At 37.8% G+C, this 12,196-nt stretch overlaps 1 protein-coding gene across 2 annotated transcripts in view; it reads left to right on the top strand.

Annotated features, from left to right (window-relative positions):
• Nucleotides 1–12,196, top strand: part of CTTNBP2 (cortactin binding protein 2) — a 197,019-nt gene that overhangs the window by 979 nt on the left and 183,844 nt on the right. The window lies entirely within an intron of this gene.

The raw sequence follows: 12,196 nt of genomic DNA, 5'->3' as shown, positions 1-12,196 counted from the left end.
CCAGGCAGGCGGTCTAGATTCGCACCTGACTCCCGGGAGTGGAGACAGGTTTGCTGGGGTGTGAATAGGTGTCCGGAGGGAGCTGCAGAGACACGGGGCTCCTGGAGCGCCCCCCGCGTTCCCGCTGCTCGCTCCCTGCATCGCTGGTGGGATGGAGGGAGCTAAGAGGGGGGCACCCCCGCAGGCGGCGCGGGTGCAAGCCAGATTAGGGTTCCTCGTCCCATCTCCTCTCTCTCTCTCATCCTTCTGTCCAGGCTGTTTTGGAGAGGGAGAGAGAGAGCAGATATGTTAGGGGCAGGGAAAGTGAGAAGGATCATTGCTGGTGGCCATTGGTGAAGCAGGCAAGTTTTGACTTGAGACTTAGAGGAAAATTGATCATTCATTGTTTGCAACGGGGAAGGGAAAAAGTGAACTTTCTTATAAAGCCTTTCACTTGGAATCTATTCAATTACATGAATCTCCACTCAGAGGCGCTAAGAGGAAACTGGTTATTTGGACAACCTTCCCCTTCTCTGGGAAAATGAGATCACAGGGTACCTTTCAGGTCCTAGAGATGGAAAAGGGAAGTGGGGAAAGAAGTGCAAAGTGTGTGTGTGTGTGTGTGTGTGTGTGTGTGTGTGTGTGTTTTCAGTAGATAGACTGGACATCTTTCTACCCCATCTTCATCACTGACACAAGGGCAAATAACCTCTTTGTTTCCATCTAAATAGTTTTATTTGGTTGGATTGTAAACAGAACCTTAAGAATCTTGAACACCAGACACACACACACACACACACACACACACACACACACACACACACACACACACGTATTAATAAGGCCAGTGCCCCCTTTCTGCTGTTGGAAATGTTTAGGTGTCTGGTTTTTCAGTGCATATAGGAGGGGATTTGATTGTTTCATCGTTCCTCGTTGGAAATAGCCTTGGAAGGAAATCCGTGAAAGTGAAACTCCTTTGTTATTTCTTTGGAATCCGTTTGAGTTCTGTGGAGAAAGGTTGAGAAGTTTGAAATCTATCAATTTGACTAATGACTGTTAGTAAAATGACTCCGTATTTTATTTTGCTTTTCGCTTAATAAGGTTTGATCTTTTTCTATCAATCATTTGGCTTATAGACCTATTTTTAAATGAAAGAAAAGCCAGTGTGGGGATTGATATTTGTCCCAGGCGCTTCTTAGCTAAAGGGGAAAAAATTAAAGCTATTTTAATGCATTTTGGGTGTATGGCAAATGAGCACTTTTTAATGTAGTTCTTATTTGCATTAAAGAAGTTAGCAGCATTTCAGATTGGTTTACATTGTATGCATTTTCGCATGTACCGTACATTTGACAGAAATGAGCCAATGGAGGAATTAAAGCTGTAGGCTATTTTTGAAAGTGAGTGTTTCCACTAAGTTTTAACTATTTAGATTGTTGCTTAGAAACAAGTTTAATTTATAGTTTTCAGCCTAATATGAGTTTTTCAGTGGAGTGTTTTAAATTTAGTTTGTCAAAATCCCAATTCTGAAGCTGTTTGAATCCAGAAAACATCGCTAGTGTAAAGCTGGGTAACAGTTCTGCTATTCAGTAGGATTGTATTAATAGTCTGGCTGTGAACCATGCCAGATACCTGGTTTATTTTCAGTGTGTTAGCCAAATGTGATGACTTTTATAGGCTTACTGCTATTTCAACTGAAAATAGCTCCTAATGAATAAGGCAGTATGGAAGACAGATATCATCTTGATTTTTAACATCGCTGAAGAAATTAGAGTTAAGGAAAAAGAGGGATCTTTTTGGAGCTATAGTTGGGAAGCTGCTCAGCAGTCTTATTCTTTCTGCAGAATGCGGAAAGAAATAGTGTTATATAGGGATAAGGGGAAAAAACAGATTTTATTTAAATGGACCAGGATGATATTGAAAGAAATGAATAACTGCATCTTGAAATTTTTGTCTCCAGGTGACAATATGAAACATAAGCCCAATAAAAAGAACATTCTCGGCTAATTTGACCAAATCCTCTTAGCCATACAATCATGGTCTTATATATGGGGCTATGAAATAATAAAAGTTCCACAGCATCATTTGGGGGGGGCACCCTACTGATGCTCAGGGGTTATTTCTGCTGTGCACTTAGGAATAACTCCTAGAAATGCTCGGGGAACTATATGGGATCTCGCAGATCAGACCTGGGTCAGCTACCTTCAAAGCAAGTATCTAATCCCCGTACAATTGTTGCTGCCTCTGTACTGTCTCTTGAGCATAAATTTTAACTAGAGAACAATCTAGACTTGCCAAACATTACTATATCCTTCCCCAAATAGAAGTACCATAAGCACCATCTTTGCCTGCCTGAATCAGAGCATTTCAGTGATAGAAATCCAGATGCACATGGAGTCTTATTAGAGAAGTTTTGTGCTTCATGAGAGGAACAGATATTATGTAGAACCTTGAGGAGGGGGCAGGGAAGAGTCATGGAGGGGACTCCTATGGAAAGTTCTGGAAAGATGGGAAATTTTCCGCCAAAGGAAGGCATTATTCTAGGTTCTGGTGATGTAAAGGTGACCTATTGGGGAGATTGGGAGATTTAGGGAGATTGGAGAGGTAGGTGTGTAAACCTGGCTATTTCCTAGGAGTTGTGCCTGCTCTGGGCTACATAAACATAAATTAGTATTTCATTTTTAACTATGCGCTTTAAAAATGTTTAGAATTTGAAGAAATAGAACTAAAATATATTCAAAAGATTCGACTCTGCTTCCAGGTAACACTTTCACTCCTCTTTTCCTCTTAAACTATAGGTTGTATATTTCTGTTTGCACATTTTTTTGAGGGGGGACTTTATTATTGTTGGTATGGTTGTTGTTATATTTCTCACAAGAGCAGTTTTGTTGAGAGAAAAACATCTGTCCTCTGTGATTGAATCCATGCCTAGCTAGATTAGTTGGGTCTATTTTCTTGCGCTTCCTGTAATTTTGGGAGGTGAGAAAATGTTTCACAGACTTGGTATTTCGTCAGCCTCTTGCAAATATCTGCTCTTGCTCTCAATGACAGCAGGCAGTTGCTGATAGTTAGCTTTCTAGGAGATGTGCAGGTGTGCTTTGTAAAAGAAAGCAGAGGGAATTTAGCATAGTTTTGGGTTCATGGTAGGACTTGACCAAGATCTGTTGGAAAAGGTAATGAAACACTTACCAAAAGGCTGCCATGAATCTTAATGATAATGGCTAGTTGGAGAATGTACTCTCTGTGTTATTAGATGCATTTAAATGAATAACCTTTGCTTTGAGATAATTGACACAATCAATGAGGACCTTATTTCTTTTATAATTTTTATTTTTATGTTGTGCCTTTTCCAGCTGACTATTCTCTGTACTATTTCATATACTTACCAAAATGTTGACATTTCAAATTTCGAATTCCAGCATTATTAGTTTTCCCTTTATATTTCTTTTTCTCTTAGAAGTCATAATTAAGGGGCCCGGAGATATAGCACAGCGGCGTTTGCCTTGCAAACAGCCGATCCAGGACCAAAGGTGGTTGGTTCGAATCCCGGTGTCCCATATGGTCCCCCGTGCCTGCCAGGAGCTATTTCTGAGCAGACAGCCAGGAGTAACCCCTGAGCACCGCCGGGTGTGGCCCAAAAACCAAAAAAAAAAAAAAAAAAGAAGTCATAATTAAGGCTGGGATGTAGGTGGAATGGTAATGGTTCCTCTCCCATCCTAAATTTTACCAATAAGAGAGTCAAGGTTAAATCTCATGCTGCCATATGGAGGAGGGGATGATTAAAAGAAGGCTGAGAGAAATGTAAGGACGTTTGGAAATAAGATAATGGGATAAAAGAATTATATTTAATGAGAACAAGGAAGTTAGACAATGATTTGTCATTGAGGAAAATAATTAGAAATGAGGGACTGGGCCCAGAGAGATAGGACAGCGGCATTTGTCTTGCAAGCAGCCAATGCAGGACCAAAGGTGGTTGGTTCGAATCCCAGTGTCCCATATGGTCCCCCGTGCCTGCCAGGAGCTATTTCTGAGCAGACAGCCAGGAGTAACCCCTGAGCACCACTGGGTGTGGGCCAAAAAAAAACAAACAAAAACAAATGTGGGACTAAAATTCAACTTAAATATTCATAAGAAGGGGCCTGAGAGATAGCACAGTGGTAGGGTGTTTGTCTTGCATGTGGCCAACACAGGACAGTCAGTGGTCCAATCCCCAGCAACCAATATCGTTCCCCTGAGCCTGCCAGGAGTGATTTCTGAGTGCAGAGCCAGAAGTATCCCCTGAGCACCACCAGGTGTGACACCCCCTCCCCCCAAAAAAACCAAAAATAAATATTCATAAGAAGGGCCAGAGAGATAGTACTGGAGGTAAGATTTTTTTCTTTTGTGTGATAATTTAGGCCTTGATATTCCCGAATAGTGCCAACTATGGATTCCAAACTCCCTTCCTCCTCCCAAAAATTAATTTAGGAAGGATAGAACATCTTCTTCCATATCTACCCTCGCATGGTCTACCACCTAAACATTCTGAGTCTTTAAAAGACTTTATCTGTGGGGCCAGAATAATAGTACAATGGGTAGGGTATTTACCTTGAACACAGCTGATCTTGATTTGATAGCCAAATTATATATTGTCCCCTAAGCCCTCCAGTAGTAATTCCTAATCATAAAGTCAGGAGTAACCCTAAGAATTATTTTATTTGGCCCCAAAACCAAAAGAATAAAAAGCAAACAAAGACTTTGTTTGAATGCTCTGGTGGTTTCCTCAACTGACCTTCCTTTGGAGGACTAAAATAACATCAAAAAGAAAATTTGATTTTATAAAAAAATAGTGGATATTGGTTGGGTTGTTTTTGATGATGTTAATGGCATTGACAGCAATATTAATTTTTTTGTAGTTTAATCCGTTGTAATATCATTATAAAGAGTGATCACATTATAAATCCTATGCACAAAATGTAGAAATTATTATTTTTGTTTGTTTTGGGGTCAAACCTGGCAGTACTCAGGGGTTACTCCTGGCTCTACACTCAGAAATCACTCCTGGTAGGCTCGGGGGACCATATGGGATGCCGGATTTGAACCACTGTCTTTCTGCATGCAAGGCAAATGCCTTACTTCCATGCTATCTCTCCGGCCCCAGAAATTGTTATTTTAAGCTTGGATTTGGTCCCCTACATAATGTGAATGAAACTGGAGCATAGATCTGGCGGGGTTTAGTCCATGACCCTCACCGAGTGTGGCCAATTCATCCCCCACTACCCTCCCAATTCTAATTTTATTTAATTAATTTGTTTGTTTGTTTGTTTTGGTTTTTGGATCCCACCTGGAGTTGCTTAGGGGTTACTTCTGGCTCTGAGCTCAGAAATCATTCCTGGCAGGCTCTGGGGACCATATGGGATGCCGGGATTCGAACCACCATCCTCCAGAATTGGCTGCATGCAAGGCAAACTGTACTATCTCTTCAGCCCCCAATTAATTATTTTTTAAGTCTACTATTAGGGGGGGAATTGCTGCCAGAATAAACTGTTAGTAAATAATATAAGTTTAATATCAATTTTAAAGGTAATTTTAATAAAAGCAATATAGACAAGTTAACATTGTATTCTGGAATTACTTGTTTGCAAAGTGATTTGATTCTGACATTTTCTGTTTCTTTGAAGAGGAAACATTTCCAAAGACCTTTATTCTTCCCAAAAGAACTTTATGACTGGAAGAATACAGGTTTAGCCATCCATGTCTCAGCCTCTTCATTGATAATCATTATGCTGATATTTGCCACCTACAGATAACTGAGATATTCTTCAGTGCATCATAAACTTCTTAAAAGTCTGGTTGTCAGCTCGCATGTGGAGATGGTCTATGTCTTATGTAGGGTGAATGTGTCATTGAAAAGCTGAATTAGATGGAAATTGGCATTGTTTTATCTGAAATGGGACCTTATTTTCTCAGAAATATATGGAGACAGAAGAGAAAGAAAGAGAAGGGACATAGCTGAACTTAATTACTGGGAATAACTGTCCATGCCTGAATGCTTGCTGCTTTTATTTTAATTTTTGTTTTACATTGTAGTGGTTATATCTATTACTAGATTTCTTTTTTTTTAGATTGATAATTTTTTAGATTTGATTTTTAGATTTTGATTTGAGGTACATGGTTAAAGTGCAAACACTTCCTTCTTTCTTCCCTCCTTCCCTCCCTTCCTACCTTTGAGGGTTATTCCTGGCTCTGTGTTCTGGTGTTACTCCTGCCAGTGATCTGAGGACTGAACCCTAGGTGACTCTTGAAAGGTTTGATGTTCTATATTTCCAGCCTCTTGATATATTGCTTTAAAGAGACACCAGTTGCCCTAGTTTAGGTGACTCTAATTAATTGTGTAGGGACAAAACATTATCTCTTGGACCAGTGTATTGTCTCTATATCAATTTGTGTAATAATAAATGAAATAAACATTTATAACATTACTGTGTATCACAAATATATTAGGGAAAATCATGCAAGATATAATACTTTTGTTGTCCTGATGTCTGAGAAAATAGAGAACTTAAACAGAGATACGCAAGTATAAAACAATGAGGAAGTATCCAAGGCAGGACATAATACATTGCCAAATGTTGTAGTAAAACAATCTCTGAATTGAGAAGTGGGGAGATTTCTGGAGATTGGAAAGAGATGTGAGAGTAGAATTTGATCTACTTCCGAAAGAAAAGTGGAATTCTTTTTCATTAAATCACCGGCCATGAGATACAGAGGTAAAAGTTGTTAATAGTTTAGTAGCACTTAATGTTTTAACACCCTTCCCTTTACCGGTGTTTTTTCCCTAACAGCAGTCCTCTAGTTTCCCTCCCATTTCTTGCACCCCTCAAGCCTGCCTCTATGACAGAAAATATACTCTTTCCTACCCCCACTTTTCAGAAGTGTCCTTTGAAGAACAACTTAAAGGATTGCAAACATTGTCAAGACAACACTTTCCTCCAGAGACCAGAATAAATAATCTCAAAGTATCATAGAACATTAGATAATCGAATAGTAATCTAAATTCTCATTCTCCTAATATTCCAAATGTTATGCATATCTTAGAACGTGGATTTAGTTTTCTCTATCAATGGTAAGTTTTTATTTTCTCCTTGAAATTTTAAGATGAGTTTCATTGATTTTTCCTTCTTCAGAAACCTTTCGTATTTGTCCCCAAAGCATGTTTTGCTTACATAGATAATTCTAGTCTCATTGTCAATTATTAGCATACAATATTAGAGTTGGAGGAAAGCACATTTTCACATTTCTGCAACTTCTTAGCAAGGAGGCTAAACCAATTTCCTCCCAAAGTTCTTAGGAAATGACCTAAATTTCCTCAAGACCATTGGATCCAGTTGCTTCTGATGGTATGTAAATGTAAAAATTTGGGGCCTGAAAAATTAATTAATTTAGAAATTTAGTTCAACATTTTCTTTTCATTGAATCTGAGAAATCTAAGAATCTGAGATGCAACAAGTGAAATATTCTTCCATGCCATCATCTGCTTTCTTAGTCAACTCTCCATCCCCACGCATATGGTAAATTCATTGATCAAGTATGAGCACATCCTGCTAGATTTGAAACTGGAAAAGCACTTGGTATTTGTGGAAGTAACCAGAGTTACAGAGTTGGTTCACTGGAGTTTTACTCTGATTTATTTGTTTGTGCAAAGATCTGAGAAGGCCCCTTTGTCTTGATAAATCTCTTAGAAGCCATTTTTTGCAACCCCCAAAATACTGACTTTTTTAATTTGGGGGGTTAGGGAGTTTGGGAGTGTTCATGTAGTTTTGGGGATAAAACTCAAGGCTCTCGAGTATGAAAAATATATTTTGCCCCTTTGAGCCATTTTCCCAGTCCTCTCTGATTTTTTTGAAAATTTGTAAGTGTTTTTCATCTTGATAGCTAGGTCTACCTACATTGATTTTCTTATATAGACCCAGTATTTTAGATACTTTTTTACATGGAAAAAATTGGTATTCACCTATATTTAGTTCTGGCAATCTGCCAAGTTTTATTTGTCTTCTCTTTTTCTCTCAACTGATATGAGAAAGTCTAGGGGAAAATTCATATAATGTATCCTCTCCATTCCACCCAAAGGAATCCAGAACCACTGAAAACTACTGTACTAGCCAATATCATCTGGGGATGTGTCGCCTCTTTCTATATGTGTATGTCCCAAAGAAGGTGCACTTGCTTGTGGAAGAGCAGACTGGTTTAAGATGCCTCTGCCAGATTTTTAAAAGTGAGTTGTTAAGAATTGCTTTTCCTGGAGTACTTTCCTGGCAAACATCAAATATGACAAGTAGTGGTATATTTGGAGTTGAAACATATTAGGGTATTTTTAGTGCACTGCCATCACAGAAAATAAAATCTGGATTTTTCTTTGTTATTTAGGGGAAGCAAATCATATATAAGAAAGCTTAATCTGTGAACATGTTCACTTTGAGTTTTAGGAAGAGGGTTTCCAAAATGCCCTAATGGTATTTTAATTTTTTGCCAGGGTGGAGGCACACCCAGTGGTGCTCAGGGTATATTCCAGTCTCTGTGCTCAGAGATCACTTCTAAGTGGGACTTGAGAGGATTGAATCCAGGTTAGCTGCATGCAAGGCAATCACCCCATCCAATACACTATTCTGAAAATTGGACCATCAATTAGTCTTTTAAAATATTTTAAGATTCATTTGCAAAATAATAAAGAAAATTTATATAGGTGAGGACTTATTGCATAGGTTGTAGAACTGATTTTAAGGGTTTATCTTCAAACAATGATCAAATTGAATACAATAAATATATCTAGATATATCTAGGATTTTGTGTGTCAGTTATACCTAAATAAAGGGACTTAAGATATTTTGTTTCTAAGTCAAGGGACTTTAACAATAATTATTTTGTGTGTGTGTGTGTGTGGCACACCATCAGTGCTCAGGATTTGCTCCTGGTTCTGTGCTCAAAGATCACTCTTTAGGCTCTCTGGGGACCATATGAGGTGCTATGATTGAACCCAGTTTACTTGAATGCAAGACAATCACCCCACCATCTGTACTATCTCTATGAACCCAGCAGTTAGTTTGTCTAGATCTAAGTACTTTTGTACCATCTGTGAAGCAAGTTATATAAAGAAAAACCAGTACAAGCTTTTAATTAAAATTTTTTATTTGGGGATTCATTTCACCCCTAAAAATACCTAAACACTTTGTTATTTTTTTTTTTAAATTTGAGTCTTAAAGCCTGTAACATATCTTAGTTCTTGATTCATGTTTTTGGAGGGATCAGTGCTTCAGGATTGCACCTGGTGATACTCAAAGGACCATGAGGAGCCAAGTATAAGACTCAGCACTGCTACAAGCAAAGACTATTCTAACACCATCTTTCAGACCTCTAATTTTGATTTAAAATCTTGGTTAAAAAAAAACCTTGGTTTGCCAAAATAGGATATGGGAACATAAGTGTTGGTGAATAAATCAAAATATAATATGGATGCCGGAGAGATAGCATAGAGGTAAGGCGTTTTCCTTGCATGCTGAAGGATGGTGGTTCAAATCCCCGGCATCCCGTATGTCCCCCGAGCCTGTCAGGAGCGATTTCTGAGCATGGAGCCAGAAGTAATCTCTGAGCACTGCTGATATGACCCAAAAAGCAAAAAAATAAATAAAAAAGAATATAATATTTTTTATTTTGAAGACCAGTAAATAATATTTTTGGTGAGGAGGCTAGTTTACGAGTAGAGAAGAGAGGGACAGACAGATAAACTGTATTATAAACAACATACTACTTCTTGTATTGTGATTTGTTAAGACATCATGTGAAAAAAATTTTATGCTTTAGCAAAGATCTTTATATTAAGTTTTATTATTTTTTTTAAATGAAGCTCCTCTTTTATGGATGGTGATCTATAAAAAACCAGAAATGTTGGTTGCAGGTCACTTGTGATGTTGATGATGATTGAACCAGGGCAAGCTCTCCTGGCTCTAATGTGAATTAGAATCTTGGTAATGTCTTTCATAATTTATTAGTTTTCAAAATGGAGTGTTCTGCTTATGAAGCTTCGGAGAAACAAGGGCAATAAAATTTGCAATTAATTAAAATCTTTAGAACAACCAGCAACAGCATTAATAAAACATTACCCTCAAATGCATATCAGAACTGCAGCCTATTTTCTCACCTCAGTGGATAAAACTAGGATAAAAGAGTCTTTCATCATAATCAATAAACAGAATTTATTGGACTTGTGCTGGTGGCTTTTCAAAGAAGTAGGCTCAGAGCCAATATCCCATTTCTCCCTGCATACAACATCTGGGTACTTTCAGCTTCAATAATAATAATAACCCAACTTTATTCAACACTTATTTGTATGATCTTAGTTAGTCTTTACAAGAACATTCTGGTATACATGTTAGAATTTTACAAATTTAGGAGAAATAGGATTTTGTGTGTAAGTTATACCTAAATAAAGGGACTTAAGATATTTTGTTTCTAAGTCAAGGGACTTAGAAGTTACTGACATGCTTCTCCATGTAATCCTTGAACCACCAACTACCTGCAGCAATTAGTAGAAGATAAAATTGTGATTTCACTTCAGACTTAAGCTTCAAATTCCAGGTTAGAAGACCAGCAGTCTTAATAAGGGCTCTATAGCTATGTATATTTGAACTTGAGAACAAACAACACTAGGACTTAATTTGATGAATATAGTTGAGAGCAAAATCTGAGCAAATATTAAGATATATTTTAATATATTTTGGGGCCATACCCAGTGATGCTCAGGGGTTACTCCTTGCTATGCGCTCAGAAATCACTCCTGGCTTGGAGATCATATGAGACACCAGGGATTGAACCCAGGTCCATCCTGGGTCAGCCAAGTACAAGGCAAATGCCGCTGTGCTATAACTTCAGCCTGAAATCTTAATATATTTTAAAAAGAACTCTTTATGTTTGGAGTTTCTTGTCTATGAATTAGACATCTTAGCTGACATTTGCATCTTTGAATGTTTAAATTTCTGTGTAACTTATAGATAGGGATCAAAAATCCTGTATAAGTGGACCCAAATAACTCAGGGTTAACTCCACATTGGATTTTTCTTTTTACGGGAAACAAGTCTAAACTGACCTTCACAGCAAGGAACTGCCCATCATTTTTGACTTTTTATGTCCTAGTTATTTTATTTTGTTACTTGTCCCTAATTTTTAATGTGGAAAAGATAGTTTCCCATCATGTAGGAGGCATTTTTATGAATATTAGTTGTGGGTGTCCTACAATTCAATTTTGATACTATATACCAAAGATAGCATACATTCCACCGGTACCTCAACATGTTCACCAGTCTGGAAGCTCGCCAAATCCTATCCTTTTGGGTGTTTATGGAGGCTTCATTGTTTAGTTATAATTATATGCAAATTACTGACTATTGGAAACTAATTCAATCTCTCCTCTCTCCAGAGCTATGGATATAAAACTAAAAAATCCAACCCTTGTTTTGTTCAAGGTTGATTCTTCTGGCTGCTAGGCTCATCATAAGGAACATAAATATATATACTTTTTATAAGTCACAGTTTTTCTTTTCTTCTACTACTTCAGACTCTCATTCCATGTTAACTGCTCAAGGTCATAAATGTGCAACGAAAGAATTTTAATGGGGACATTATTTCAAAATCTTTGGAGAACCAACCTAGCTCTGGTCTGTTTCTCTTTAAACTATTATCTCCTTTTAGAAAGCTTCTGTGGAATTGAGAAGTGACCAGTTCTGATTATATCTGTTTGAAAGCCCCTAGAATCACTTATGGAATGTTTCCCCTGCATATACTTTCATGGCACTGTAAGGTTAGTTATAGAACAAGTACATAGACGCTAAACTAGTTCCTTTTGTTGTATTGATAAAATTACATTGTTCTCTTATGTAGAATTATTAGTATTGGGCAATTAAGCCACTGATAAGGCAAGTACTTAGTGAAACTTCAACCAGTCCTAATTACTTGATCTGGACACATTGATCTGACTTCACTGCATTGTGGATTTTTCAAGTATAAAATAGAGATGATTTTATCTTACCTATTAGATTTGCTCTTTGAATGAGAAATATTTTAGCATGCCCCTAAAGGCTGACTTTGAGTTTGGGTGTTCTGAAGCTGTTGGAAGTGAATGTGTGTCATCTTCCCTTTGCTGGTGATCTGACTTATCAATTGCTCTACCCAGGGGAGCAACAATGTGTGT

Source organism: Suncus etruscus, chromosome 1 (assembly GCF_024139225.1).
Source record: "Suncus etruscus isolate mSunEtr1 chromosome 1, mSunEtr1.pri.cur, whole genome shotgun sequence".
Lineage (NCBI taxonomy): Eukaryota > Metazoa > Chordata > Mammalia > Eulipotyphla > Soricidae > Suncus > Suncus etruscus.
Note: the sequence above shows the minus strand (reverse complement) of the source record. Positions and strands in the feature narration are given on the sequence as shown.